General features: G+C 48.6%; 1 long non-coding RNA gene across 2 annotated transcripts in view; it reads left to right on the top strand.

Annotated features, from left to right (window-relative positions):
* Positions 1 to 16490, top strand: part of LOC149127135 (uncharacterized) — a 563175-nt gene that overhangs the window by 59295 nt on the left and 487390 nt on the right. The gene's annotated exons all lie outside the window — the stretch shown is intronic.

Genomic DNA, 16490 nt, shown 5'->3' on the forward strand with positions numbered 1-16490 from the left:
ATTTGGGTTTTCTCTCTTTATTAGAGAGGGAAAGAGAGAGGCAGAGAGGCAGAGAGACCTTCCACCCACTGATTCACTCCCCAAATACTCGCAGTGGCCGGGGCTGGGCCAGGCCTGAAGCTGGGAGCTGGGAATGTGATCCATGTGGGTGGCAGAAGTGCAATTATCTGAGCCATCACAGCTCACCCCCAGTGTCCACACTAGCAGGAAGCTGGAGTCAGAAGCCAGAGTCGGGAGTCACTCCCAGGTCCTCCAGTGTGGGGTGTGTGCGTCTCAACTGGTGTCTTAAGCACCAGGCTCAACACCCAACCCTGGGTTTCCTTTCTTAACAAAAGTCTGTTCCTGTCCTTACTGTATTTTGCTCTGGGGCTGTTTTCTTTTTCTTATTGATTTGTAGCTCTTCTCTATATATGTTTGTATTTTTACATATGTTTGTGTTTTCTCCTAGCCTGCTGCTTGTCTTTTCATTTTCTTTATGGCTCCTTTAAATGAACTTGACTCCCTGATTCTAGTGTGGTTAATTGAGCAACCACTGCCTTTTTCTTGGATGACATTTTTGTGCCTTATTTAAGAAACCCTTTCCCCTATGATCTTAAAGATATTTTTGTATAGTTTCTTTTAAAAGTGTTCAGGTTTTTAACCTTTCACATTTACCTATTTAATCTATCAAGAGAAGACACTTGAAAAATGAAGAATTCGGACAATGTGGGCTTTTGGACATCCAGGGAGCCCCAGCGGTCTTCACTGTTGTCCATCCGTCCCCCACAGATTGGTGGTGACTTATTCATGTGTCACCCACCTGTAGGGCTCTCTCCAGGAGTTTTAATTTCTGGTCCTTTGGTATATTTTTTCTGTCCTGCACCCAATACCACCCTGTTTAAATAACTGAAGCACTGCAGTAAGTCATGACTCCTGGTGGGGCAATTTTCCAGCCATTCAGCACAGTTTGGGTTATTCTTGGCCTTTTTTTAAAAAAAAATATTATTTATTTGAAAGGCAGAGTGATGGGGTGGGGTGTGTAGGAGAGAGAGAGAGAGAGAGAGAGAGAGAGAGAGAGAATGTTCCATCTACTGGTTCACTCCCCAGATGCCTACAATGGCCAAGGCTAGGCAAGGCCACAACCAGAAGCAGGAACTCCATCCAGCTCTCCCACGTGGGTGGCAGGGGCCCAAGTTCTTGGGCCACCGCAGTGGAACATATGGGACTCAAATTGGGGCCCCGGGCTTGGATGCGAGCATCAGAAGCAACAGCTCATCCCATTGCATCACTCGTGGGCCCGGCCCTTCCTCTTCTACGGCCATTCAAGCTCCATCAAAAGTTCCGTCAGAATATTGGTTAGTGCTGCATTGAATCTAAAAGTCAGCCTGAGTTTAATTAGCTAACGCTTTCACGATCCTGAGTTTCCCTGTCAACACACATTCACTTGGGTCTTAGCCCATGTACGTGCCAGCAGACTGTCTAGTGGGACATCAGAACTAACAGATTTTCTAATAGTAAACCAACCTGTTCTGCGAGAAATCTGGACGTGGTCACGTTGTATTAATGACACTAGATTCTGTGTTGTGGATTTCAACTCCTTCTAAACCGAGTTGGAGAATTAAGACTCCTTACAGTAGCCTTTCTGTTTTTATTTGCTTGTTTTAAAAACTAATCTAAAGCAGAGAGATCTCATGTACTTCATAGGTACAGTTCCAAGAAGAAAACCATGCTTCCCTCCCTTGCCCTCTCTCTCTCCCCCGTTTGCTTGCCCCTTTTTGCTCCCCCCCCCTTGCTTCCCTCTGTTCTTTTCATTACTTTTTGCAAAGCCATACTTTTAATCCACTCCATAATCATGGGCTCAATTCACCACTAACTGTACTGTCCGGCAAGTGAAGAGTAGGATGCCCCGACGCACACTCGAGGCTGTGGTCGGTGGGTTTCTTTCTCCACCCTTTGTGGAGTGGATCTCTTCCCCAGGGGCGTTGTCTCTGTGGCCCAGCTTGATTGCAGACCCTGTGCCACCTGCCCTTTTCTCGGGGCCCCAGCACTCTTTCTGCACCGCCTCCTCCTTGAAAACCAAAGCCCTTTGTTGTCAGAAATTTCCCGACAGCCGGGGCAGTTGACTTTTCTGGTTTTGTGCTTTCTCTTTCACATTGGCTTCCGGGGATTTCTCTCAGTTTCATGCTAATTTAGCTATCCATTTAAAAACACTTTTAAACATTGTAGGTGTTTTATAGCGAGACGGTTTCAGGATATCAGCCTGCCATGTTCCTCTATGTGGGAAGTTTATGCTTCCTTCTGAAATCTTGTAAATCTTGTAAGTTTTAAAGAGCAGGTACATATTTCAAAATGCAAAGACACAAAGAGGAACGCAGTGAAAAGTAAGTTCATCCCTCCTCCTCCAGTTACCTGTAACCAGTGTTAATACCCTTCCAGAGATATTCGACACATGAAAAATACATGTTTTACATAAATGACAGCATGTGGAAGTGAGTCTTCTGTGTTTTGCTGGCTTTTAGAAATTGAATGTTAGTCATAGAGTTAGTTTCGCATTACAGAAGAGTCCTCATTCTTTTCCGTTCTTGTGTGATGTGACCTTTCTTTACCCAGTCCTGTTGGATAATGGGGATGTGTCAAGTCTTTTTCCATTTCTAACATGGTCGCAGAGAATCACTTTATACATGTGACTGTGTGTGTGTTTGTGTTTTTAAGATATTTATTTATTTATTTGAAAGTCAGAGTTACACTGAGAGAGAAGAGGCAGAGAGAGAGAAAGGTCTTCCATCCGGTGGTTCACTCCCCTATTGGGCGCAACAGCCGGAGCTGCGCCGATCTGAAGCCAGGAGCCAGAAGCTTCTTCCGGTCTCCCACGCGGGTGCAGGGGCCCAAGCACTTGGGCCATCTTCTACTGCTTTCCCAGGCCATAGCAGAGAGCTGGATGGGAAGAGGAGCAGCTGGGACTAGAACTGGTGCCCATATGGGATGCCGGCGCTTCAGGCCAGGGCGTTAACCCGCTGAGCCACAGCAGCGGCCCCACATGTGATTGTTGTTGCAGACATCTGTGTGTCCCGAGGATAAATATCCAAAAGGAACCACTTACTCGGTAGAAATATAGACTTATATATCTCTCTCACTGTCTATAACTCTACCTGTCCAAAAAAAAAAAAAAAAAAAGAAATATAGACTTATAATTTGGTTGATAGTGTTAAATTGCCTTCTATAGGCAAACATTTCTAACTCAAGTTCTAAAACTTTTTTTTTACAGCCTAGCCAGCAGTATATAAGACTTTTATTTTCATCAAACTGATAGGTGAAAAAGGATTTATCAGTTTCAAAGTGTATTTTTAAAAACATGCAACTTTGAGGATTTCCCTATATGAAAAAAATAATTTTCCTTTCTATAAAATTGCTGTGCCTAATCTTTGCTCATTTTTAGTTGCTTTTTTCTTGCTTTGATTTTTATATTGATTTCTAGAAGCTTATTATGTGTTAGTGACAGGGTGTTTATATTCTGAGTTATTACTAAAAGCCTTGATTTATATGATCTACCCCCCAAAATGTGCCCTAAATTGAGTTTCAGAAGTAATTTCTGCTGTATTGATTGGATCAAATATTAATACGTGTCATGACTTTTTACCCACTAGAAAGTGAATGATCTCTTTTAGAAAAAGAGCTAGGGGGCCGGCGCCATGGCTCACTTGGTTAATCCTCCGCCTGCGGTGCCAGCATCCCAAATGGGTGTCGGGTTCTATTCCCAGTTGCTCCTCTTCCAGTCCAGCTCTCTGCTGTGGCCCAGGAGGGCAGTGGAGGACGGCCCAAGTGCTTGGGTCCTTGCACCCGCCTGGGAGAGCAGGAGGAAGCACCTGGCTCCTGGCTTTGGATCGGCGCAGCGCCGGCTGTAGCAGCCATTTGGGGGGTGAACCAGTGGATGGAAGACCTTTCTCCTCGTCTGTAGCTCTACCTGTCAAATAAAAAAAAAAAAAAAACAAGAAAAAAAACTAAAACAAAGCCAATGAACATGTTATGAACATATTCACTGTTTCTGGATATTTCACAAAGCACATTTCGTTTGTGGAGGAGGAAAGGGGGAGGGAGGAGGGAAGGAAGAGGAGTGGGAGGAGGAACACTGTGGCCCAGCGGGTTAAGCCACTGCTTGCGACACAGACCTCCTCTGCGAGTGCCAGTTTGAATCCTGGCTGCTCGCTGCTCCGATCCAGCTCCTGCTAATGGGCGTAGGAAGTACCAGGGCAACTGCCACCCACGTGGGAGACCAGCATGGAGGTCCTGGCTCCTGGCCTTGGTCTGGCCCAGCCCTGGCTGTTGTGCCCATTTGGGGAGTGAACCAGCAAGTGAATAATCTCTTTATCTTTGTCTCTTCCTCTCTCTCTGTTGCTCTGCCTTCCAAATTAATTAATTAAAATAAAAGAACAAATGGTGGCAAGGTTGTGGAGAAACTGGAACCCATCAGCACTGTTGGTGGGAATGTAAACAGGTGCAGCCATTATGGAAAAGGGTACGGTGGTTCCACAAGAAATTGAAACCAGTGTTACTATATGATCTACCCATTCCACTTCTGGGTAAATATCCCAAAGAACTGCAAACAGAATCTCATTTTTTTTTTACTTTTTTTTTTTTTTTTGACAGGCAGAGTGGACAGTGAGAGAGAGAGAGACAGAGAGAAAGGTCTTCCTTTGCTGTTTGTTCACCCTCCAATGGCCGCTGCTGCTGGTGCACTGTGGCGGGTGCACCGCGCTGATCCGAAGCCAGGAGCCAGGTACTTCTCCTGGTCTCCCATGTGGGTGCAGGGCCCAAGCACTTGGGCCATCCTCCGCTGCACTCCCGGGCCACAGCAGAGAGCTGGCCTGGAAGAGGGGCAACCAGGACAGAATCCGGCGCCCCGACTGGGACTAGAACCCAGGGTGCCGGTGCCACAAGGTGGAGGATTAGCCTAGTGAGCCGCGGCACCGGCCGCAAACAATCTCAAAGAGAGATTGGTACACCAGCTTCAAAGCAGTGTAGCCAAATGTGTAAGCAGCCCATGAGTCCACCGATGAATAAACAGACAGCAGGTGTAATACAGGCATACAGGGAAGATCATTCAGTCTGCCACAGCGAAGAAAGTCTGCCACACACTGCCACACAGGAGAAGCGTGAGGACGTTACTGTGAGTCAGCCACAAAAAGAAAACTGCCGTGTGGTTGCGCTCATGCGAGGTCAGTGAGCAGCGGTAGAACGGTGGTGGCCAGGGGCAGGCAGTTGTTTCATGAGCATAGGGTTTTGGTTTTGCCCTATGGAATGTTCTGGAAATCGGTTATACAACCATGTGAACACGCTGAACTGTGCTCATACACTTAAAGAGGGTTCAGATGTTAATATTATGTTGTGTGTATTTTGCCATGATTTTTTAAAAAATTATTTATTTATTTATTTATTTATTTATTAGAGAGGCAGAGAGGGGGAGAGAGAGAGAGGGAGGGAAGGGGAGAGGCAGAGAGAGGAGAGAGGAGAGAGAGAGGGAAGGGGAGAGGCAGAGAGAGGAGATAGGAGAGAGGGAGAGGGAGGTCTTCCATCCTCTGGTTCACTCCTCAGAAGGCTACGTTACCAGAGCTGGACTGAGCTGAAGCCAGGAGTCAGGAGCTTCTTCTGGGTCTCTCATGCAGGTGCAGGGGCCCAAGGACTTGGGCCATCTTCTTCTGCTTTCCCAGGCCATATCAGAGAGCTGGATCGGAAGTGGAGCAGCCAGGACTTGAACCAGCGCCCATATGAGATGCCAGCACTGCAGGCGGTGGCATTACCTGCTGTGCCACAGTACTGGCTCCTATTTTGCCATAATTTTTAAAAATTTGTAAAAACCATGCTTAGTTTGTGGTCTGTACAAGAACAGATCCTGGGCCACGTTCGGCTCTTTGCTGCAGTTGGCTGACCCCTGCCCTGTAGGACTGCGTCTGCACTCGGGCCCGGATTCCACGTGGAGAGTCAGTGAACTGATGGCTAGGAAGGAGCTGTATTCCGTGGGGATGGGAAGGGGATGCAGAAACCGGTGTCGCCAGGCGCAGCGCCAGCATCAGCGGGGAGAAGACGCCCAAGCTTCCTTTCCCCGGAGCCCACTGTCCTCCTTGAACACAGAAGAGTTGTTTTGCTGAGCCTCGGCCATCATGTGTTGGAGTGCGAATCACCTGTCTAAAAGCTCGGCATCTGAGCCCCTCCTGCTTCTCTCTGTTGGTTTTGACAGAGGCGTTGACGTTACCAGGTGCTTTATGGGCTTCTGGACAATCAGCGTTGTCTGCCATAAAAATGCTCGTCGCAGACCAGCTGCGGAAAAATGAGCAACCGAGTGGCCGCAATTCACATGCGCCTTTTAAAAGCTAATGAAGCCGGCACCGTGGCTCAACAGGCTAATCCTCCACCTTGCGGCACTGGCACACCGGGTTCTAGTCCCAGTCAGGGCACCGGATTCTGTCCTGGTTGCCCCTCTTCCAGGCCAGCTCTCTGCTGTGGCCAGGGAGTGCGGTGGAGGATGACCCAAGTGCTTGGGCCCTGCACCCCATAGGAGACCAGAATCAGCACCTGGCTCCTGCCTTCAGATCAGCGCGGTGCGCTGGCTGCGGCGGCCATTGGAGGGTGAACCAATGGCAAAGGAAGACCTTTCTCTCTGTCTCTCTCTCTCACTGTCCACTCTGCCTGTCCAAAAAAAAAAAAAAAAAGCTAATGAGATGCAGACAACATCCAAATGGTGACATGGAAAATATTCCTCAAAGGAGCAGCAGGGTAAGCCACCACTTAGGACACCAGCATCCCATATCCAAGTGCTGCTGGTTCGAGTCCCAGCTGCTCCACTTCCGGTCCAGCTTCCTGCTAATGTGCCTGGGAAAAGCAGCAGAAGATGGGTCACATACCTGGGCCCCGGTACCCATGTAGGGGACCTGGATGTAGCTCCTGGCTCCTGGTTTCAGCCTGGCCCAGCCCTGGCTGTTGTGGTCATTTGGAGAGTAAACCGGTGGATGGAAGATCTGTCTCTCTCCCTCACTTTATTTCAAATCAATAAGTAATAAGTAATAAATAATTTTTAAAAGAAAATATCCCTCAAGTGATGTGAAGAAGAGAAGAACAGAACAATGCGGGACACAGCGACTTCTACATGCTGAGCTTGGGAGGGGACTTCTGAGAAGTTCAAAGGCCCTGAAGCATTTGCTCAGACGCAGTGGGGTTTGGTCCCATGAAAAGAAGTAGTTCCAGTGCTCTGAGTTCAAATCCTGGTTCTCCCACTCCTGAGCTCTGAGCCTCTGCTTCCCATTGTTTGTTTGTTTGTTGTTAAGTTTATTTATTTATTTGAAGGACGGAGCTGTAGAGAGAAAGAGGGAGAGAGAGAGAGAAAGAGAGAATGAATGGTCTTCCATCTGCTGGTTCACTCACCAAATGGCTGCAACTTCCAGGATTGGGCCAGGAGGCAGCCAGGAGCCAGGAGCTTCATCCAGGTCTCCCACATGGATAGCAGGGACCCAAGTATTTGGGCCATCCTCTGGCATTTTCCCAGGAGCTTTAGCAGGGAGCGGGATCAGAAGTGGAGCACCCAGGACTCGAACCAGTGTCCATATGGGATGCCAGCATCGCAGGTTGGGGTTTAACCTGCTGTGCCAGCCCCAGCTTCCCGTTCTTAATATGGAGTCTGAAACGGAAGCATAAGCAATAAGTAGCAGGGATCATGCTCATGGGAGCAGAATATTGAAAGTGTTTTTACAAAGTGGTTATAACAATTTTAAAGTCGGAGATATTTCTGGCTAATAATAGCACATGTTCATTGTAGAAAGTCTTAGAAGTACATAAAAACAAACGAGAAAACAAAGTTCCCTTGTGATCACAGCAGCCACAGGCGGCTGCAGTCCCACCCGGCTGCAGACTCCCACAGCCTGGATCTTCCTTCCGGCCCGAGGAAGTTACTTTGTTTCTAAGGCTCCCTTTCCTCCTCCTAAAATGGTCCAGTAATCTCTGTTCAGAAGGTGTGTGAGCATTGAGTAAGATGATGTTTACACGATGCTCGGGCAGGCAGATCACAAGCACTCAGATGATTTATTCCTAATATTAATGATGCTAGCAAGGAGATAGGGACCCGTCGACATGCCTTACTCTCCCTGGAGTAGCCTTTCTCCCCTCTCGGGATCACAGCTCACCACAAAAATCTGCACCAGTCAACTCAGTCAGGAAGAAGCAGGGCTCCAGCACTGCTGTTTCAAAGAGCCAGATTTGTAAGTCCATTTTTTAAAAGTGTCATTGAGGTATCATTAATACACGATACACTACATGTAGGTAAGCCTTCAATTTGATAAGTTTTGACAGATTAATTGTTCATAAAAATACCTTTTTTTTTTTTTGACAGGCAGAGTGGACAGTGAGAGAGAGACAGAGAGAAAGGTCTTCCTTTGCTGTTGGTTCACCCTCCAATGGCCGCCGCGGCCGGCACGCTGCTGCCGGTGCATTGCGCTGATCCGAAGCCAGGAGCCAGGTGCTTCTCCTGGTTTCCCATGCGGGTGCAGGGCCCAAGGACTTGGGCCATCCTCCACTGCCTTCCCGGGCCACAGCAGAGAGCTGGCCTGGAAGAGGGGCAACCAGGACAGAATCCGGCGCCCCGACTGGGACTAGAACCCGGTGTGCCGGCGCTGCAAGGCAGAGGATTAGCCTAGTGAGCCGTGGCGCCGGCCTAAAAATACCTTTCTCTACCTCTCCTAGGTTCATGGCTGAGTCCCTGTAACTCAGATGGACCAGAGAAAAGTGTGCATGTTTATTTTACCAAAGTTGTTTTTTTTAAGAAAACTTTTATTTAAGGAATACAAACTTGATGCATTTCATAAATACAACTTTAGGAACATAGTGATTCTTCCCACCATGCCCACCCTCCCACCCACAGTCCTGCTCTTCTTCCTCCTCCCTCTCCTATTCTCATTCTTATTTTTTACTAAGATCTATTTTTCAATTAACTTTACACACATACTAGACTAAGTAAAGAGTTCAACAAATAGTATATATATATATATATATATATATATATATATATATATATATAAAACCCTGTTCCTCAGGAGTCAAGACAAGGGCTGTTGAAAATCATTGCTTCTTGGGGTCAGCTCTGTGGCACAGTAAGTTAATCCTCCTCCTGTGGCTCGCCCCCTCCTCCCGCCCCCTGCCATTTGGGCGCCGGTTCTAGTCCTGGCTGCTCCTCTTCCAATCCAGCTCTCTGCTATGGTCTGGGAAAGCAATAGAAGATGGCCCAAGTGCTTGGGCCCCTGCACCTGCGTGGGAGACCAGGCAGCCATCTGGGGAGTGAACCAACAGAAGGAAGAGCTTTCTCTCTGTCTCTCCCTCTCACTGTCTGTAACTCTACCTCTCAAATAAATAAATAAAATCTTTAAAAAATAAAGTCATTGCTTCTCAAAGTATCAAATTTACTTCTGTAGATCAACTTTTAGGTGCTCTATTAATTACCACAGATCAGGGAGAACATACGGTATTTGTCCTTTTGGAGCTGGCTTATTTCACTAAGTATAATGTTTTCCAGATTCATCCAGTTTGTTGCAAATGACAGAATTTCATTTTTCTTTTTTACCATTCTGTAGTATTCCATGGTGTACATATCCCATAACTTCTGATAGACATCTGGGTTGATTCCACGTCTTAGCTATTGTGAACTGAGCTGCATATTTTGCCTAGTTTTACCTGTCATGGGAAGCCTCATAAGGCAGATGTAAAGAAGCAGTTGAAACTGATGAAGACTGGGGAAAATGACTGGAAAAGGTGTAATCAAGTGGTGATTAACCGAGGAAGGCTTAGGGCGGCCTCTTGTTCAGATTCATCTCAGTGACCCGTGTGTGGAGAGGTCAGAGTGCTCCTAGCTGGGGCCGAGTGTGCAGCACAGTGGTTAGGATGCTGCTTGGGACACTGCCATCCCGTCGGGGTGCCTGGGTTCGAGTCCCGCCTCCTCTTCAGATCCAAGTACTGGGAATTAGAAGATGATTGCTCAAGTCCTTGGGCCCCTGCCACCCACATGCAATACCCAGATTGAATTCCAGCCTCCTGGCCCTGTTGTTGGCCTCTGGGGAGTGAACCAGCAGAGGAAGGATCTCTCTCTGTCTCTGTTTCTCAAATAAACATATAAAAATTATATGTGTGTGTGTGTGTGTATAGAGAGAAAGAGAGAGAGAGAGAATGTTTCCCTCCTCTAGGCACGGGGAAGGCCCTTGTGGGGGAAGGGCAGAAAAGCCTGCCTAGGTTGTGTGACCTGTTTTGAAGGAGGAGGGGGGAGCTGAGGTGAGAGTGACATGTCTGCTTCTGCTGTTCCCTCGGATTCCTTTGGTTTAAAATACCCAGTATGCCCTGGTGTCCTAAACCCCATCAAAGCACCACCAGTATCAAGGGCAGTCACCTCCCATGCGTTCCTTGTGCCCTTTTAACCGGGGGCGGGGGGGGGGGGGGACAAAGGGAAGGGGCTGACCTGCTTCCTGTTTGAGTCTCCTAGCGTGTTACACACAGGGCTCGAACAGCAGGTCCTCTTGTGTCCAGCATTTTTCACGACTGCAGCAGGTGGGGTTGCCCTTTCTCTGTCATGCTGCGTGCCCTTCCCTTGCTGGGATGTCCCACAGTGCAAACCCAGCCACGGACGTTCACACTTCCACTCGGGAGTATAAAAATGCAGCAGTAAACCTCACAGGCAAAGCTCTGTTTGGATATACGTTTTGGTTTCTCCTGATGCAATTTTAATAAACAGTGTTCTCAGGGCTGGTGCTGTGGCATAGTGGATAAAGTCACTACCTGCCAAGCCAGCATCCTATATCAGCACTAGTTCATGTTCTGGCTGCTCCATTTCTAATCCAGCTCCCTGCTAATGTGCCTGGGAGAGCAGTGGGGGATGGCCCAAGTGTTTGGGCTCCTGTACCCAACGTGGGAGACCTGGATGGAGTTCCTGGCTCCTGACTTTAGCCTGGTCCAGCCGTGGCTGTTGCAGGCATCTAGGAAGTGAACTAGTGGATTAAGCATCCTTCTGTTTCTTTCTGTCCCACTCTCTGTAACTCTGGCTTTCAAACAAATAAATAAATCTTTAAAAAAAAAGAGAAAAAGAAAAAAAATAGTGTTCTCACAGTGGGCTTGTGGCGCAGCAGGCTTAGCAGCCCCTGGGAATGCTGGCATCCCATACGTGAATGCCCTTTAGCTCCCAGGCCAGCTGCTTCCTGATGAGCATAGAAAGGCAGCAGAAGATGGCCTGAGGACTTGGGCCCCCGGCACTCCTGTGGGAGACCCGGATGCAGCTCCTGGCTCCTGGCTTTAGCCTGGCCCAGCCCTGGCTGTTGTGGGCATCTTGGGGAGTGAACCAGTGGATAGAAGATCTCTATCACCTGCCTTTCAAATAAGTAAATTGTTTCCCAAGAAATCTTTTATTTAAGGTATACAAACCTCATGCATCTCATAAATACAACTTCCCACAGTACCCACCCTTCTTCTTCTTTGCTCTCCCATTCCCATCCTCATTTTTACTAAAATCTATTTTCAATTACCTTTATATACAGAAGATTATACTAAATAAATATTTCTTTTTTTTTTTTTTTTTTTTTTTTTTTTTTTTTTTTTTTTTTTGACAGGCAGAGTGGACAGTGAGAGAGGGAGACAGAGAGAGAAAGGTCTTCCTTTTGCCGTTGGTTCACCCTCCAATGGCCGCCGCTGCAGCCGGCGCACCGCGCTGATCCTGGCAGGAGCCAGGAGCCAGGTGCTTTTCCTGGTCTCCCATGGGGTGCAGGGCCCAAGCACCTGGGCCATCCTCCACTGCACTCCCTGGCCACAGCAGAGAGCTGGCCTGGAAGAGGGGCAACCGGGACAGAATCCGGCGCCCCAACCGGGACTAGAACCCGGTGTGCCGGCGCCGCAAGGTGGAGGATTAGCCTATTGAGCCACGGCGCCGGCTCTAAATAAATATTTCAACAAATAGTATGAAAGAAAAAACAACTGTTCCTCAACAGCTTTTTAATTTCTCTTTTGAATTCTCCTGTGACCCACTGTTTATTCAGGAGCATGTTGCTCAGTCTCCATGTGTCTGCTATGTTCTTGAGAATCTCAAGTGTTCATCTCCAGTTTCATTCCATTGTGGTCAGAGAAGATGCATGGTATGATTTCAATTCCTTTGAGTTTGCTGAGACTTGTTTTGTGGCCTGACCTGTGGTCTGTCCTAGAGAAAGTTCCATGCACTGGGGACAAGAATGTGTTTTCTGCAACTGTAGGATGAAAAGTTCTGTCGATATCCATTAGTTCCATCTGGTCTATAGTATTAACTGTTGTTTCCTTGTTGATTTCCTGTCTGGTTTATCTGTCCATTGCTGAAAGTGGGGTATTGAAATCCCCATTACTATTGTATTTGAGTCTATGGCTCCCTTTAGATTCCTTAACATTTCTTTTAAATACTTAGACACCCTGTCATTAGGTGTGTATACATTTATTATAGTCACATCTTCCTGTTGAATTGATCCCTTAATCATTGCACAGTGCCCTTTTAGTCTCTTTTAACAGTTTTTCAGTTAAAGTCTATTTTGTCTGATATTAGGATGGCTACACCTGCTCTCTGTCTCTTTTTTTTTTTTTTTTTTTTGCTTCTATTAGCATGGAATATCTTTTTCCATCCTTTCACTTTCAGTCTGCGTGTATCTTTGTTGGTGAGATGGGTTTCTTTTAGGCAAATAGATGGGTTTTGATTTTTTTTTCCAAGCACCCAGTCTGTATCTTTTTTTTTTTTGGGACAGGCAGAGTGGACAGTGAGAGAGAGAGAGAGAGAGAGAGAAAAGTCTTCCTTCCGTTGGTTCACCCCCCAGTGGCCGCTGCAGTGGGTGCACTGTGGCTGGCACACCGCACTGATCTGAAGCCAGGAGCCAGGTGCTTCTCCTGGTCTCCCATGTGGGTGCAGGGCCTAAGGACCTGGGCCATCCTCCACTGCACCCCCTGGCCACAGCAGAGAGCTGGACTGGAAGAGGGGCAACCGGGACAGAATCCGGCCCCCTGACCGGGACTAGAACCTGGGGTGCTGGAACTGCAGGCAGAGGATTAGCCTATTGAGCCATGGTGCCAGCCTCTGATTACTTTTAAGGAATCCTATGCTCAATTTTTTGAATTCTTTTTCTGGCATTTCTTCAGTCTTTTCATTTTCTCATTTTAGTATTGAAATGTTGTTGAGTTCCTTTGGAGACATCATGTTGTCTTCCTTATTCTTGTTCCTTGAATTGCTGTGTTTATTTTTAGGCATTTGTAGAGATACTTGTTGGTTTATTTATTTATTCCCTGTGATGGCTTTTATCTTTTTTTTTTTTTAAGATTTCTTTATTTATTTCAAAGTTACACACAGAGAGAAGGAGAGGCAGAGAGAGAGGGAGAGAGGTCTTCCATCTGCTAGTTCACTCCCCAATTAGCTGCAATGGCCAGAGCTGTGTCAATCTGAAGCCAGGAACCAGGAGCTTCTTCCGGTCTCTCACATGGATGCAGGGCCCCAAGGACTTGGTCCATCTTTTACTGTTTTCCCAGGTCATAGCAGAAGGCTAGGTCAGAAGTGGAGCAGCTGGGACTCGAACTGGCACCCATAGGGGATGCCAGCACTGCAGGCGGCAGCTTTACCCACTATGCCACAGCACCAGCCCCAGTGGCTTTTATCTTTGGACTATGCTTCTGTGGCTTAATGGAGTGTCTATTTTTTCAGTAAATACCCTGAGGTGTGTGGTGGGTATGGCCAGAGAGCTCTGTTCAGTGCTCCAGGGTAAAGGGAGTGTCTAAAGTGAAGTCCAGGTTGGGTGTGGTAAATCTCTTTTTGCTTTATTTCTTATTTTTGAATTTTAATCAGAGGGGAGGTTTGTTCTGCTCTGTTGGCTAGTCTCACACTTCACCTCCTCTCCTCCAAGGAGACCAATGCCTGGGCGCTAGCCCCAGTGGGTACCATATTCATTGCGCTCCCACAGGAGCCACACAAAGGATCCGTTCAGTCCTATGTGTGAGCACAGATCCCTCAGCAATGGCCCTCACCAGGGAATCAGGGAGCCCTGAGCACATGGAGCCTCCCACAGTGACTGCCCAAAGACCCAGCCACACCCTGCACACTCCCATGCAGCCAGTGTCTTCACAGTCCCAGCTCACAGGGCTCACACAGTCACAAGCACCCCACCCCCTGTCGTTTCTCCCAGCCAGACTTGGGCATCTCCTCTTGGCTGGTTGCTGGGTGCACAGACACGAGCGGGCACAGCTGTTATGTACGTCCCAAATGCCGGATGGTCAGGGAGAGAGAAATGTGCCCCCTTGTCTTCCTCTAGGTTGGCAGGTACTCTGTCCCATAGGGCTCCAAGACAGACTCACGCCAGGCTCTTCCCGCAACTTTATTGCCAGTGGCTTGGGCTGCAGCACTCTGGTCTCGTGTTACTCTCCACAGCGGGTGCTGAGACTCTCAGCTGCTGGGGCTGAGTGGTGCGCGTCCACACCCCACAAAGAGACCCACAGTGTCCCTCTAATTTGCATGGAGTTTCCTCTGCAGTTTTCTCCCTAACTCTTCCCCTGAGATTGAAGTCTCTCTACGTTTGATTTTTTTTAAAGATTTATTTATTTATTTATTTGAAAGTCAGAGTTACACAGAGAGAAAAGGAGAGGCAGAGAGAGAGAGAGAGAGAAAGGTTTTCCATCTGCTGGTTCACTCCCCAAATGGCCACAGTGGCTGGAGCTGGGCCGATCCGAAGCCAGGAGCCTCTTCTGGGTCTCCCATGCAGGGGACCAGGGACTTGGGCCATCTTCTGTGCTTTCCCAGGCCACAGCAGAGAGCTGGACTGGAAGCGGAGCAGCCCAGACTCGAACCGGCGCCCATATGGGATGCTGGCACTGCAGGCGGCGACTTTACCTGCTGTGCCACAGTGCCCGCCCCCTCTCCATGTTTTTTTAACTGTCTCCCCCTAGACTAGAGCAGTAAGTTCCTTCCTCATTCCGCCATGTGGTGCCTCTCCCGTAAGTACACCTTTAGTAAATAACGGGTAAAATAAACAACAGTATTTACTCTGAACTGCAGCCTCTTCTTTCAAGAAAGTGGGATCCAGGGACACACACAGGCCCTTGGGGTCAGGCTTTTGCTAACCACATTTTTAACACAGCTGCTCTCCTCCCACGGGACACAGAGCATCCCCTATCTCTTGCGACACCCACAGGAGTCACAGAGACCAGTGAGATTCTTAGGCAGGAGGCCTCTGGTGGCTGCCACAGGGATCTGAACTTCGGGCCTCTCTCCAAGGGGCAGCAGATGAGGTCGCAGGCAGGAGCCATCCCTTCTCAGCCCTCCCCCCCCCCCCGACGAAGCACAGAACAGGCGGTGGAGCCAGGCGTCCATCCCCACTGGTCTTGCAGGTTGCCGTCTGCAGTGAGGTGCCGGGCAGTGGAGGGTGCCAGGAGACCGCTTTGTGTTACTTCCCAGTGAACCCTTCGCGCCTCCTCGGGGCAGGGCTTCAGCCCCAGGATTCCTCTATCACGATGCTCATTCAAAAACAAATACCAGCAGCCCCACAGATGTTTCCTTATTTGCTGAAGGAAAGAGAAGATCAACACAGTTATTGTGATTCACAATATTTGGGGAAAAGGCACCACACTAGAGCTTCCCCCAGTCCTCCCAACAATAATATTTGGGGAACTTTAATTTTTTTTCTTGGCTGGCTCCATGCCACTTCAGCAAGCCTCCACCTGGCCTACATGGCAATATCTGTAGCCAATCAGAAGAGCCTTGGAGGAGTGGCCTGGTGCTTCCAGGAACCGCCTGCCCCCACCTGCCTACTGGCCCTGGGGCCCGGTCTCCTGTGGAGTCCCCAGCGCCTCAGAGGGGCAAAAGCTACAGTCTTCCAGCCCCAGCAGCAGAGTCACCTGCAGAGCCGGTCACACAGAGGGCTGGGCCCTGTCCCCCACTGTTGCTGACTCAGTAGGTCTGTGGTGAGGCCTGGCAATGTGCATTTCTATTTATTTATTTATTTATTTATTTTTGACAGAGTGGACAGTGAGAGAGAGACAGAGAGAAAGGTCTTCCTTTGCCATTGGTTCACCCCCCAATGGCCGCTGCAGCCGGTGCACCGCACTGATCCGAAGCCAGGAGCCAGGTGCCTCTCCTAGTCTCCCATGCAGGTGCAGGGCCCAAGCACTTGGGTCATCCTCCACTGCCTTCCCGGGCCACAGCAGAGAGCTGGACTGCAAGAGGAGCAACCGGGACAGAATCCGGCGCCCCGACCGGGACTAGAACCCGGTGTGCCGGCGCCGCTAGGCGGAGGATTAGCCTAGTGAGCCTCACTTGTCAGGGCTGCCCCAGAGTACCTGTATCTGTCTGGTTCCTCTCCCTCTCCCTCTGAAGCCAGCAGGATTCAATCACGGGCCTGCACCCTAAGGACCTTCTCTAATCTTAAACACCAGAGTCTGATTCAGCTTCTACCCTCTTAATGCCATTAACCACAGATGGCTCTGGGGAGTTAAGTCTTGTGTGAGTT

This window comes from Oryctolagus cuniculus, chromosome 4 (genome assembly GCF_051225735.1).
Source record: "Oryctolagus cuniculus isolate XC-2025 breed Fujian yellow rabbit chromosome 4, ASM5122573v1, whole genome shotgun sequence".
In the NCBI taxonomy this organism is placed as follows: domain Eukaryota; kingdom Metazoa; phylum Chordata; class Mammalia; order Lagomorpha; family Leporidae; genus Oryctolagus; species Oryctolagus cuniculus.